The sequence below is a fragment of the Crinia signifera genome, chromosome 7 (assembly GCF_055691185.1).
Source record: "Crinia signifera chromosome 7, ASM5569118v1, whole genome shotgun sequence".
NCBI classification, from domain to species: Eukaryota; Metazoa; Chordata; class Amphibia; order Anura; family Myobatrachidae; genus Crinia; species Crinia signifera.
In genome coordinates, this window is record NC_139223.1 from 193,956,528 (window position 1) to 193,969,346 (window position 12,819).

General features: G+C 46.9%; 1 protein-coding gene across 3 annotated transcripts in view; it reads left to right on the forward strand.

Annotated features, from left to right (window-relative positions):
* Positions 1–12,819, forward strand: part of LOC146021013 (dynein axonemal heavy chain 11-like) — a 248,607-nt gene that overhangs the window by 137,958 nt on the left and 97,830 nt on the right. The window contains exon 1 of one of the 3 annotated variants that reach the window (XM_083154787.1): positions 6,550–7,532. The exons of the other annotated variants lie outside the window; for them this stretch is intronic. The gene's annotated coding sequence lies outside the window, so the exon portion shown is untranslated. Of the gene's footprint in view, positions 1–6,549; positions 7,533–12,819 lie in introns of those variants that run through there. 3 annotated transcript variants of the gene reach the window in all.

A 12,819-nucleotide genomic window follows, 5' to 3' on the forward strand; every position in this document is an offset into this window, starting at 1 on the left:
TCAGCTGCACACATTGGGATACTCTCGCCACTGTACAAATTAGTGGATGGATGTTGGCAGAGGCGGATTGGGGACTAAAAGTGGCCCTGGACAATTTCTGGAAGTAGCCTCACATAGGCAGCAACAAATCAATAATGGGTGGAGCCAGCATAACAGTAGGCGGGATTACTACATCATTATACTTAAAGACACCGGTGACAGGCAAGACTAAAACATCAATAGTGTCTGTCTAACCATCTAATGATTTTCCTCTCTGCGTCCGCATGCGAGCAGGTGTGTAAGCATACACATATGCTCGCATGGTAGTGAAGCAATTCGGGTGGCCAGGGAATGTGCATTCTTCATTAACCTGCTCGCTAGGCATCGAATATATGCAGCCTGGCGAGCAGGTCTGAATCAGCCACTTTGTGCAGTGCAGGGAGAAGCAGCCGGTAATTCAGCTGCAATGTGACTAGAATAGTGGAAAGTGCAGGCTCCATCTATACAGCAGAACATTTACTCAGTAAGAGGCTTACGACCCATTGGTGCCCTTTAAATTACATAATGCCGGAGTGGATGTACCAATCGCCACAACAATTATTATATCAAGTGAAAGATGTGACGCAAAGTGGCATCTCCCCCTGTGTAAAACATACCCCTCCAAACGCAATACGTCATTTACACATTATGCCACATGGAATGTGCCCCAAATTTACATTCTGACACACGGAATGAGCCCGATATTCACATTCTGACACAGGGAATGAGCCCAAAATTCACATCCTGACACAGGGAACGAGCCCCAAATTCACATTCTGATCAACATAAATCAACATAAAAGCACACACTGCAAATATGCACTGATTAGATCCCTGGCACGGATTGAAATCAATTGCAGCTGGTATTGGCTAGTGGCCGAGCTTTATTTTAATTATGCGCTGCTGCTGGGCTTATTGGCGTTACTTATCTGACATCTACGGTTGTGGGTAAGGTGTGCTGGCAGAGCACTTGATCCCGATCTACCGGCGGGAGCTACATAATCGACTGGTAGATCGCGATCGAACTTTTGGCTAGCCCTGCTTTAGAGTCTCCACTCTGGGAGAGGCCCGGAGAGAAGACTCTGCAGCTTTTCCAGGGGTCAGGCTTACTGTCATGGAGCCCCACCCCTCATCCCGGAAAATGCCGCTCTTCATGGAGGGGGTGGTACTAAATGACGCAATTTGCCATTTAGCCGCACCCCCTCCCGAAAGAGGCGCAAATCTCGATATGAGGGAGAGGGTGTAGAGGCCCATGTGAAAGGCGGGGGGAGGTGGGGGGAGGAGGGGGGGTTGGAAGGGGGACCCTATTTCCGGGACCCTCCTGGACAATTCGGGAGGGTAAGCAACGCTGGAGGAAGCAGGCAGTGGAAGCATAAGAGGGCACAAGCATAAGAGGGCACAAACTAATCTACAACAATAATTCTACTTAGTCAGTGGCAGTGCTGACTTACTTACCAGTTAATTACCACTGCTGTTACTGGTACTCTTCTGTTGCTGCACTGCACCAGCACTGCACACTGAACGGCAGACAGCACAACACTTTGTATTCAGGAGAGGAGCAGGCAGAGGGCGTGACTTCAGCTGCCAGGCGCTCAGCCATTTTCTGCTGATTGCTGTATAACAGGGGCAATGCTCTCCCCCACATCTCCTCCCCCATCTCATGTCACACATCCCCCCATCTCCTGTCACACATGTCCTCCACCCATCCCCTGTCACACATCTACCCCCATCTCCTGTCCCACATCTCCTCCCCCCCATCTGCTGTCCCACACCACCTCCCCCCCTCTCATGTCACACATCTCCTCCTCAGCACCCCCATCTCATGTCACACATCTCCCCCCATCTCCTGCACCACATCTCCCACCCCATCTGCTGTCACACATCACCTCCCCCCTTCTCCTGTCACTCATTTCCTCCTCAGAACCCCCATCTCCTGTCACACATCCCCCCATCTCCTGTCACACATCCCCCCATCTCCTGTCACACATATCCTCCCATCTTCTGTCACACATCTCCACCTACCATCTCCTTCACAGATCACCTCCCCCATCTCCTGTCACAAATCACTTCCCCCATCTCCTGTCACAAATCACTTCCCCCTACCTCCTGTCACACATCAGCACTTCCCACTCGTCCTCTGTCACCTGTCCCGACATATGCCTGGCTACACTCACCTGCCAGTTACAGCAGCAATATAGCCATGCAGTTTGGAGAGCCCCCGTCCTGCCCAAGCACATTTTGCGCATATGGTAATGTGCCCGTGACGTCATGACGCCCCGTCGCACATTACATATGCAAGAGAAGGAGGGGCTTAGGGGCAGCAGTGGGGTGCTGATAAACGGCGGGGACAGGGACTCAGGGGGTGTTATTATGGAGAGGTGGGGCCACACGGCGACAATATGCATACAGATAAGGAGGCAAGGCGGCTAAGGTCAGGGCGCACGCCCTGTGAGGCCCCGCCTCCACCTGGCCGCTGCAAAGAGCAAGCCCTTTTAGCAGCCCCGCCACCTCCTTTCCATATTTACTTGCCGAGCCCCTGTCAGCGCCGCTGCGCCGCACAGTACCCCGCTGGTGGCTGGCTGGCTGGCTGCATACAGTAGTCTGAGGCGCAGTTGGAGGCAGCGCAGGCTCTGTAACCTGAGGCACTCGGGGAAGTCTTGCTCGCTCTTGAAGTCATATGTAATTGTGTGGGCGGAGCCAGCTCACTACACCAGCCCCAGCCCCACATGATCATCTTTCGGTGATTATAATGGCCAATCTGCCCCTGGTGGGAGTGACAGCAAAGCGCTGCACAACCCGGACCTGTACATGAGTGACAGCATAGGACGTGCTGCTGATGTGTCAGAGCGCGTCCTGAGGGCAGGGGCGGATTGGGAATTAAAACCAGCCCGGGAAATATCTTGAGGCAGCCCGGGGGGCGGGGAGGTAGGATGTTGCGCGCCGCAGGTGCGCCCAATTTTTTGGGGGGCGTGGCCTAGCAATGTGGGGTGTGGCCTATTTTAATGAGGCCACGCCCCATTTTTGACGCTGTGGGGCATGGCTAGTGGCTCTGAGCTGCTGGCTATGTCCCCGGCAAGGACAGAGAGAGTGACAGCAGACAGAGAGTGACAGCGAGGACACAGAGAGAGCCACATATGTATATTGAGTATCACTGTGTGTGGCAAATGTATAATGGGCATCACGGTGTGTGGCCTATGTATAATGAGTCCATTATACATAGGTCACACACTGTGATGCCCATTATACATATGCCATACACCGTGATGCCCATTATACATAATTGAAATGTCAGCCGAGAGGGGAGTATGAGTGCGTTCTGCGCTGCACTCTCCTCCTGTCCCTGTCTCTCAGCTCATCATCAGTAGTTCAGCTGCTAGCAGCCAGTGGTGGGTAAACGGTGCTGCCAGATGGTGTGCCCACAGTGCAAATGCACTGTGGGCAAGGCACAACTGGCACACAGATAGTTACGTCCCTGTGTGGGACACAGATCAGGCTGCTTCTGCCTCCACCATACACAATATTATGTTGTTCACTAGTGTTTAATGACAGGGGGCATGTGTTGGTGTTGGTGCACTGCCCTCCCCTAAAACAACCACTGTCTGCCAAGATAATGATCTTTCTTTTACTTACCATGTTCTTGGTCTTCTTTCTTCTCCTTCTGTCTTTCTCTTTTCTTCTCCTTCTGTCTTTCTTCTCTTTTCTTCTCCTTCTGTCTTTCTTCTCTTTTCTTCTCCTTCTGTCTTTCTTCTCTTTTCTTCTCCTTCTGTCTTCTAGGGCTCCTCGCTGTATGCTCCTCACTGAATGATGCAAAATGTTATGAGGTGGGAGGGGGTCTCTTTTCAAGTGTAAAGGCCCCCCTCCACTAGTGCACTTTGGAATGTTTAATCCGATGCAGAGCAATCAAATTAAATTAAAATGTAAAATGGAGGTAGAATCTACCTTCATTTTACATTCCCTCTCCCCCAGGACCCAGATAGCAGCATATTCTACCAGGTAGCAGCATCTTCTACATTCATACATACTACACCCACTGCCGCTCTCATTCATACATACTACACACACTACCGCTCTCATTCATACATTCTACACACAATGCCGGCCTCATTCATACATTCTACACACACTGTCACCCTCATTCATACATACTACACACACACACTGCCGGCCTCATTCATACATTCTACACACACTGCCACCATCATTTATACATACTACACACACACACACACACACTGCCGCCGTCATTTATACAAACTACACACAAAGACACCGTTGTACATACATACTACACACTGCCACCCTCATTCATACATACATACATACTACATACTACACACACACACTGCCGCCATCATTTATACAAACTACACACACTGACGCCATCATACATACATTCTACACACACTGCCACCATCATTTATACATACTCCACACACTGCCACCCTCATTCATACATACTACACACACACACACACTGCCGCCGTCATTTATACAAACTACACACACTGACGCCGTCATACATACATACTACACACTGCCACCCTCATTCATACATCCTACACACACTGTCGCCCTCATTCATACATACATACTACACCCACTGCCGCTCTCATTCATACATACTACACACACTGACGCTCTCATTTATACATACTACACACACTGCCTCCCTCATTCATACATACTACACACACTGACGCTCTCATTTATACATACTACACACACTGCCTCCCTCATTCATACATTCTACACACACTATCACCCTCATACATACATACATACTACACACACTGCCGCTCTCATTCATACATACTACACACACACACTGCCGCCGTCATTTATACAAACTACACACACTGATGCCGTCATACATACATACATACATACATACTACATACTGCCGCCCTCATTCATACATACATACTACACACACACACTGCCGCCATCATTTATACAAACTACACACACTGACACCGTCATACATACATCCTACACACACTGCTGCCCTCATTCATACATACATACATACTACACCCACTGCCGCCATCATTCATAAATACTACACCCACTGCCGCTCTCATTCATACATACTACACACACTGACGCTCTCATTCATACATACTACACCGACTGCCACTCTCATTCATAAATACTACACACACTGCTGCTCTCATTCATACATACTACACACACTGACGCTCTCATTCATACATACTACACACACTGACGCTCTCATTCATACATACTACACACACTGACGCTCTCATTCATAAATACTACACACACTGCCGCTCTCATTCATAAATACTACACACACTGCTGCTCTCATTCATAAATACTACACACACTGCCGCTCTCATTCATACATACTACACACACTGACGCTCTCATTCATACATACTACACACACTGCCGCCATCATTTATACATACTCCACACACTGCCGCCCTCATTCATACATACTACACACACTGACGCTCTCATTCATACATACTACACACACTGCCGCCATCATTTATACATACTCCACACACTGCCGCCCTCATTCATACATACTACACACACTGTCGCCCTCATTCATACATACTACACACACTGTCGCCCTCATTCATACTACACAAACACACTGCCGCCGACATTTATACAAACTCCACACACTGATGCCGTCATACATACATACATACTACACACTGCCACCCTCATTCATACATCCTACACACACTGTCATCCTCATTCATACATAAATACATACATACTATGCACACATGTAGGAAGTGGTGCTTCCTCCTGCACCCACAGGAGACGGCGTGCACGAGAGGCAGATTCCTGGCACGGTCAGGAAGCTCCGGGTCCGCCGCTGTATCCAGGTCCGACCTCGGCTGTCTTCCGGAAACCCAGCAGCAGCAGTGCTGCAATAAGCCCCACCGCCTCTTCCTACCGCAATAACTTCCCTCCCAGTCCGCCCGGCAGTACACTGCCCCCCCCCCCCCCCCCCCATCTGTCAGCCGGAAGGGGGATGACGGGAGCGACGGAGTTCCCATGGGCGGAAACAGACAGCTCCACTGAGCCGCGGCGCTGAGTAGACAGGGGAGCAAAGAAAAATAAGTAAATCAGTGCTCGAAGAAAGTTCCTGGTATACAAATACACACACAAATACACTTCCCTGAGACCAAAAATTATTATTTCTGGCAGTGCCACTGCCATATACCTGCCTCCTTTGGCCGCCCTCAGACCTGCTGCTGTCTGCCTGCTTCTAACGCTGCTGCTGACAGTCGGCTCACCTGCTGTTGCTCGAGTCTTCAGCTGCCGGGTGGAGGGGGAACGGGCGCTGGGAGGTGCAGCGTGCGCATGCGCAGCAGCCCTCCCGCAGCCATTTTTTATTTGGGCAAAGTGCCCCTTCAAATGAGTTGTGGGAAATGGCCCAGTTTTCCATTGGGCCAATCCGCCCCTGCCGGAGCCTGTCTATTCAATGCCACCTCTGAACTGGGGAAAATGCAGAATTTTGTTGGGTGGGGGAAGGGGGGGGGGGTTCTGTGCATGTATTGTATGTACTGTACATCATTACACACACACTTTTGTACACAGACATACTGTACATACATGCTGTACATACATACATGGCATACTTACAAAAACATCACACATACTACACACTACAGACACAGACAGCACATATATACACACTTCAAACACACACACACACACATACAATCATCAACACACATAGCATATACACACATTACTTACATATATCATATACATACATACAGCATATACACATGGCATGCATAGACACAGCATATACACACTGACACACACACAAAGCATAACATAGCACACATATACAGCATGTACACAGACACACACATAATGTACACACTGACACATATAGCATACAGACACACACACTGCCCTCTCAATATCAGGAGAGCAAATGCCAGCATAGTAACAAAGCCAATAACAAAGGCATTTAACACTCACCCCTTCCCTGCTTGCTTCAGGTTCAAGAAACTTCCTGCATCCCCCGGCCTCGTGGAGTACAGCCTGAGAGGAGCTGAGCTGCACGCTGAATCCACAGCTAGCTCCCCCTGCTGTCAGCCAGCAGCACAGCAGTAAAAAAAAACTCACTAGGAGGAGGAAGCCGCCCGAAGCTGTCAGCTCTGTGAATCGGGCTGAAAGCACCGCGGGAGGTGCTGCGTGCGGCCGCACATGCGCACCAGCCCTCCCGCGGCCATTTTTAAATTGGTCACAGCTGAGGCCGGCCGCGGCCATCTTTGATTAGAGTACTTTGCTGCGGCCGCGGCCGGTAACCGCGGAGATGGCGGTTCGGCGGGCCGCGGCCCAGCCAGGGAGGGTGGGCGGCCGCTAAAACTTTAAAATGTGCCGGCCCACCGGGAAACGGCCCGGTTTCCCGGTGGGCCAATCCGCCCCTGCCTGAGGGCTTTTTTTTTTCTCGCCCGATAGAAGTGGCGGTATGACATACCGCCGTATACCACCTCACTTCGACCACTGCTGGTAGGTCAATTGACTTCCAACAAAAAAATGAACCCTAGAATGTCTTTGTGCGTGTACATGTGGTAGGGAATATAGATTGTAAACTCTACTAGGGCAGGGACTGATGTGAATGTTCAACTATTCTCTGTAAAGCGCTGTGGAATATGTATGCGCTATATAAGAAACTGTTAATAAATAAATATGTAATCATGTACCCACAAACTTCTATAAAGTAGTCATTTGCATTTGAGCTGTAACGTTCCATGTATTACATTTACCTTGTGCACTGAATCCGCTGCAGGATATATAGAAGATTGTGTCTCATGATGACACACATCCAGCACCGCACACACAAATTAGCGTTATTTTTGGACCTCGAATAGGACTAATTTTGATGCATGAGCCTAATTATATTCTCGGGTTAATTAGAATAATCTTCACCACGAGGAAAAAGTAACATGTAACTTGAAAGAAATGTATTATCAAAAATTAAGAGGCATAGAAACAGGCACAATCATCACTGATTAAAATCATACATTGGGGTACCCCTAGTTATGATGTTAAATCACCACAAACCTTGTTGACAATTTCAAGTTACAATAATTATGTTGATTTAACCTACAAATGGGGATTTATATGTCTACAACAGTTGAGATGTATTTATTTTCAACATGAAATATGAAATTGCTCTTAAAAAGGCCCTTCCCACAAAAGTGTCTATACTGAGGAAGACATGAAAACAACTCTTTATATTCATGCTATTTACATTCTTCCCTTACTTTGCGCTTTACTTTTTCTTCCTTGTAGCCTGGACAAAGGGAGTTATTCTGGTTCACTCGCAAAGGAAAATTCACTCTCAGATGGACAGAACCCTGTGCACTGCAGGTGGACCTGATGTAACATGTGCAGAGAGAGTTACATTTGGGTGGAATGTGTACTTTAAACTGAGATCTATATTGCAGTGTAAAAATAATGCAGCCAGTGTTTACCCTGCACAGAAACAAAATAACTCACCCAAATCTAACACATGTTACATCTGCCCCCCTGCAGTGCACATGCAAGTGAACCAGAATAATCCCTAAAGGCTTGGGGCCTTAGAGAGTATGGCAGGGACGTGCGGTGAGGTAAATGGCTGAGGAGTCCCTGGCAAGTATCAGAGCCAGATTTGCACACAATATATGAGCCCTGGGGTACATGCCGGAATTATACACATGTGCAGCAGTAAACACTGCTAGAGATTAGATGAGTTTTGATAAGAGATGTGCTGAAAAGATAGCCAGGTGAGGCACTGCCTCACCTGCCATAGACTTTTTACTCCAGAGTTTTGACTATAAAAATTATTAGAATAATAAAAATAAGATTTTTTTTATATTTTATTTGTATTTTTTGACATATTTAAAAAATTAAAAACTCCGGCATATACGCTAGTATGACAGGAAAGGCTGTGCCTCACCTGCCTCACCCCGCCACACGCCAGAGGGGGGGGGGGGGGGGGGGTAGTAGACCACAGCCGCTGGCTGTTTGTAAAGAAGATATGTATTCGTAGGTGATCTACTCAAGCCACAGTTTGTCACTAGAGTTCAGTTCTTGGTCTCTGGTGTTAAAAGTTAAAACGCAGCTTTTATTGAGAACTGTAGCAAATATTTGTAATTTAATAATGTGCTTGCCTGCACCCTGTTTATTAATGCAGTCTACAAGTTTCAAGACTCCTGTCTCACCGGGGTTCAATGTTCAAGAACCAGGTGCAGCCGGGGTATTTTATACAATACTAATTAAAAGCCCATTCAACTGACAGTTTCTGAAATGTACTTTCACTTTGAGCTGTGATAGTTTTTATTTTTACTTTGAGCTGTGACTGTTTTTAGCCCACAATCTCTCCACACTGCCCCCTGTCCCTATCTGCTCCTACCTCCAATCTCCTCTGTCTGCACAGCTACCTCTCTCCATATACAGCAAGTTTCAAACAGATCAGTGTCCCTGCAAAAATAGCTTTCACTTTCTATTATGAGTCATTTGGTCCATTTGGCGTTTAAATAGATGGATAAATAATATATGATCATGCGATGTGACACACAGAAATGGTAGACTAGAGGGACAATGCAATACGTAGCTAGAACCAGCCACAATGGTACTATGGTACACTGGTACACTATAATGCAGGAGTTGGGGTCCAAAAATAAATTTTTCAATGAAAGATAAGTCGGATGCATCACTTTTGAATTTACTAAGTAGCATACATATACAGTACAGGCATTAACATATAGCAATATTGTTGATTTAGTCTAAACCAAATCTTAGAAATGACAACTGGGGAACTCTACTGTAATAATGTTTCTATGCAGCCCTTCACACTCATCTATATCCAAATCTTGGACTGTTCTTTATTAAAACCACCAAGTGACAACTCCCCTACACCAGGCTCAAAGATGGGAAAGACCATCTGCATATCCCACGTATTAAGGGGGTAATTCAGGTTGGTTTGCAAAAGCAAACTCCTAATTTAATGAACAAAACCATGCTGCACTGCAGGTGGGGCAGATGCGAAATGTACAGAGAGAGTTACATTTAGGTGAGTTATTTTGTTTCTGTGCAGAGTAAATGCTGGCTGCTTTAATTTTTACACTGCAATTTAGATTTCACTTTGAACACACCCCACCCAAATGTAACTCTCTCTGCACATGTTACATCTGCCCCACCTGCAGTGCAGCATGATTGTGTCCATTAAAGAAGGAGTTTGCTTTTGCAAACCAGCATGAATCACCCCCTAAGTTTTCAGTCGATCGTCTGTTGGTGGCTGCACTCATGGTTGGCTAAATATGCGCTATTTAAGCCATGCTATTGGCAGAGTTTTCTATATATTTTATCAGTGTTCTTAGTGCTTAGAGCATAGACCAGCATTTTATTTCATGGTACTACAAATTTCAGCATGGTGCCACCCTGGGTGTAGGAAGAGGGGTTGCCTCTGGCCATGCTCTGAGTCTCTGCCATACAGAGTCCTCACCTCCATGCCCAGTTCATGTGCAGTACCGGTGATGGCACATGTGCAAAATCTGGATTCTATAGGCTGCATTGGCTGCAGCCCATAGAATCCGATTAGGCAGGTAGTGGCATCCTACAGGATTAATGGTTAATTATAACTATTACCGAGGTGCAGGGAGGTCAGAAACATGTAGTGGTGCAGGAAAGACATGGGGATGGAGAGGTGCAATGCAGACATAGAGGTGAGGGGGGGGGGGGGGGCAACTAAAAGGGGAAAGGAGAAGTGCAGGTAGTATGGAGAGGTGCATGCGGGACGGGGGATGGAGAGGTGCAATGGGGACAGGGAGGTGCAGGGGTAACAGAGGGATAGAGAGCTGCAGGAGGAATAGGGGGATGGAGAGGTGCAATGGGGACAAAGAGGGGCAGAGGGACAGTTAGAGAAGGGGAAGTGAGAGGTGCAGGGGGGACAGGGGGATGGAGAGGTGCAATGGGGACAAAGAGGGGCAAGGGGACAGAGAAGAAGAGAAGAGGAAAGTGAGAGGTGCAGGGGTGACAGGGGGAGGGAGAGATATAGGGAGTGAGATGGGCAGGGGGGGGCGGAGGGACAGAGAGGCACATATACATATATACGTCCAAGGAAAAAGTCTGGCACTCCGCTCTGTATAATGTTAGGAGTACCTGCCCGGGTGCCAGTTTAAGGGGGGGTCAATGTCCCCATGTACAGAGCAGCAGGAGGAAGAGTAACTTCGGGACATGCCAAATGGTGCTTTAATGCAGTTGAATTTTTGCATATCACAAGGTCCCATAGTGACACTTTTAATTTTAGCGTTTAGGACCCCCCTGTCTTAAATACCCCGGGCCCTCCAGACCCTTAATCCAGAACTGCTCAGTTCTCCTTAAATCTCCACCTTTAACAACATCCTGAAGTTTAGTTGCTGCTTATTATTCTGAGAGTTCCCATTCTCTGCTTGACCTTCGCTTCCTTCCCCTGTTAATAGTCGCAGCACATTTATTTGCAGAGGTTACAGAGCGATGAAGGAGGTAAATTAACACCATTTATACTGTTTCAGAATATTTCTGGAGTCAATTATGCACATTTCTCTAGTCTTATGAGCATGAAATATGATTTCTAATATTCATAGCATTGCAATGAATATTTTTATCCAGCTTTTTGAGCACAAACTAGTGTTCTGCTCAGCATGGCACAATATTCAAATGTTTATTCTTCAAAGAAAATGATTAAGAGTTCGGACAAAGCGCACTCTCTCTGGGATGGGAAGAACTGAAACGTGGCCGGGTTGTGTTACATTTTGGTAACGATAAGCAATTAGCTGGAGAAAGTGATCGTTTAACCCGCTCTTCATTCGTTTCTGTATCATTGCCATTATCTTAGTAGTGTTGGATTGTAAGCTCTTTGTCACAGAGACCTTCATTTCCCCGAGATCTTTAATACTTCCATGCACTTCCTGTTGAACCGGTGGCAAAGGTTAGATCTCAGGATATCGGTGGGGCGCTGGGTGGAAAAGAGCCCTTTTTAAAAGAACAGGAAGAAGGGGGGGGGGGGGGGTTTGCTGCGCTTTAACAATGAAAACTGTGTATGATGGAATTAAGATAAATTCATATTTAATAACGATACATATAAAATTGCATGTGAAGCATGCTGAATTAAAATATATTAATAGTTAAAGAATAATAAGTACATAAATATGGAATAGAAGGAATAACAGAAAAATAACAGTGGTGCATTTGTGTGTTTATAGTCACCAGTGTCTTCTAAACCTGACTTGTCCAATTGGATTGGGAGGATGGTTAATGGGATGTGCAAGAGTCTGTTGGTACCAACATACAGTATTTGTAGATTCCTCAAGTTGAGGGCAAGGTGGCATTCCTCTAGTAAGTCACCCACAATTCCTGCCTCAGCTGACGACCCAGGAGTCCCACTTTACTTACCTCTGAGACTGTGCATTTGGGAACCTATCCTCACCAATTGGGCATCCAGAGAGACCGGCATATCCAGCCTGCTGCCACCATACAGCTCCTGCCATCTTACTAGAGGAACGCCACCTTGCCCTGACAGACGGGATGCCAGACATTATTCAGTTCAGAATTGGCATAAACTAGTATGTAGACAGTCGTACGGAAAAGATTGACACACACATAAAGATTTTTATTAATATAAAATCTTGACATTACTTACATGGGAGCCCACAAGCTTATTGAATTGTCCCCAACTGGCATTGCAGCTGGTTGGTTTAGCATATAAAAGACTTCCCAGAATGCCGGACATAATCTTCTTCTGTGTCTACATACAAAGTTATGGAGTTTGGGT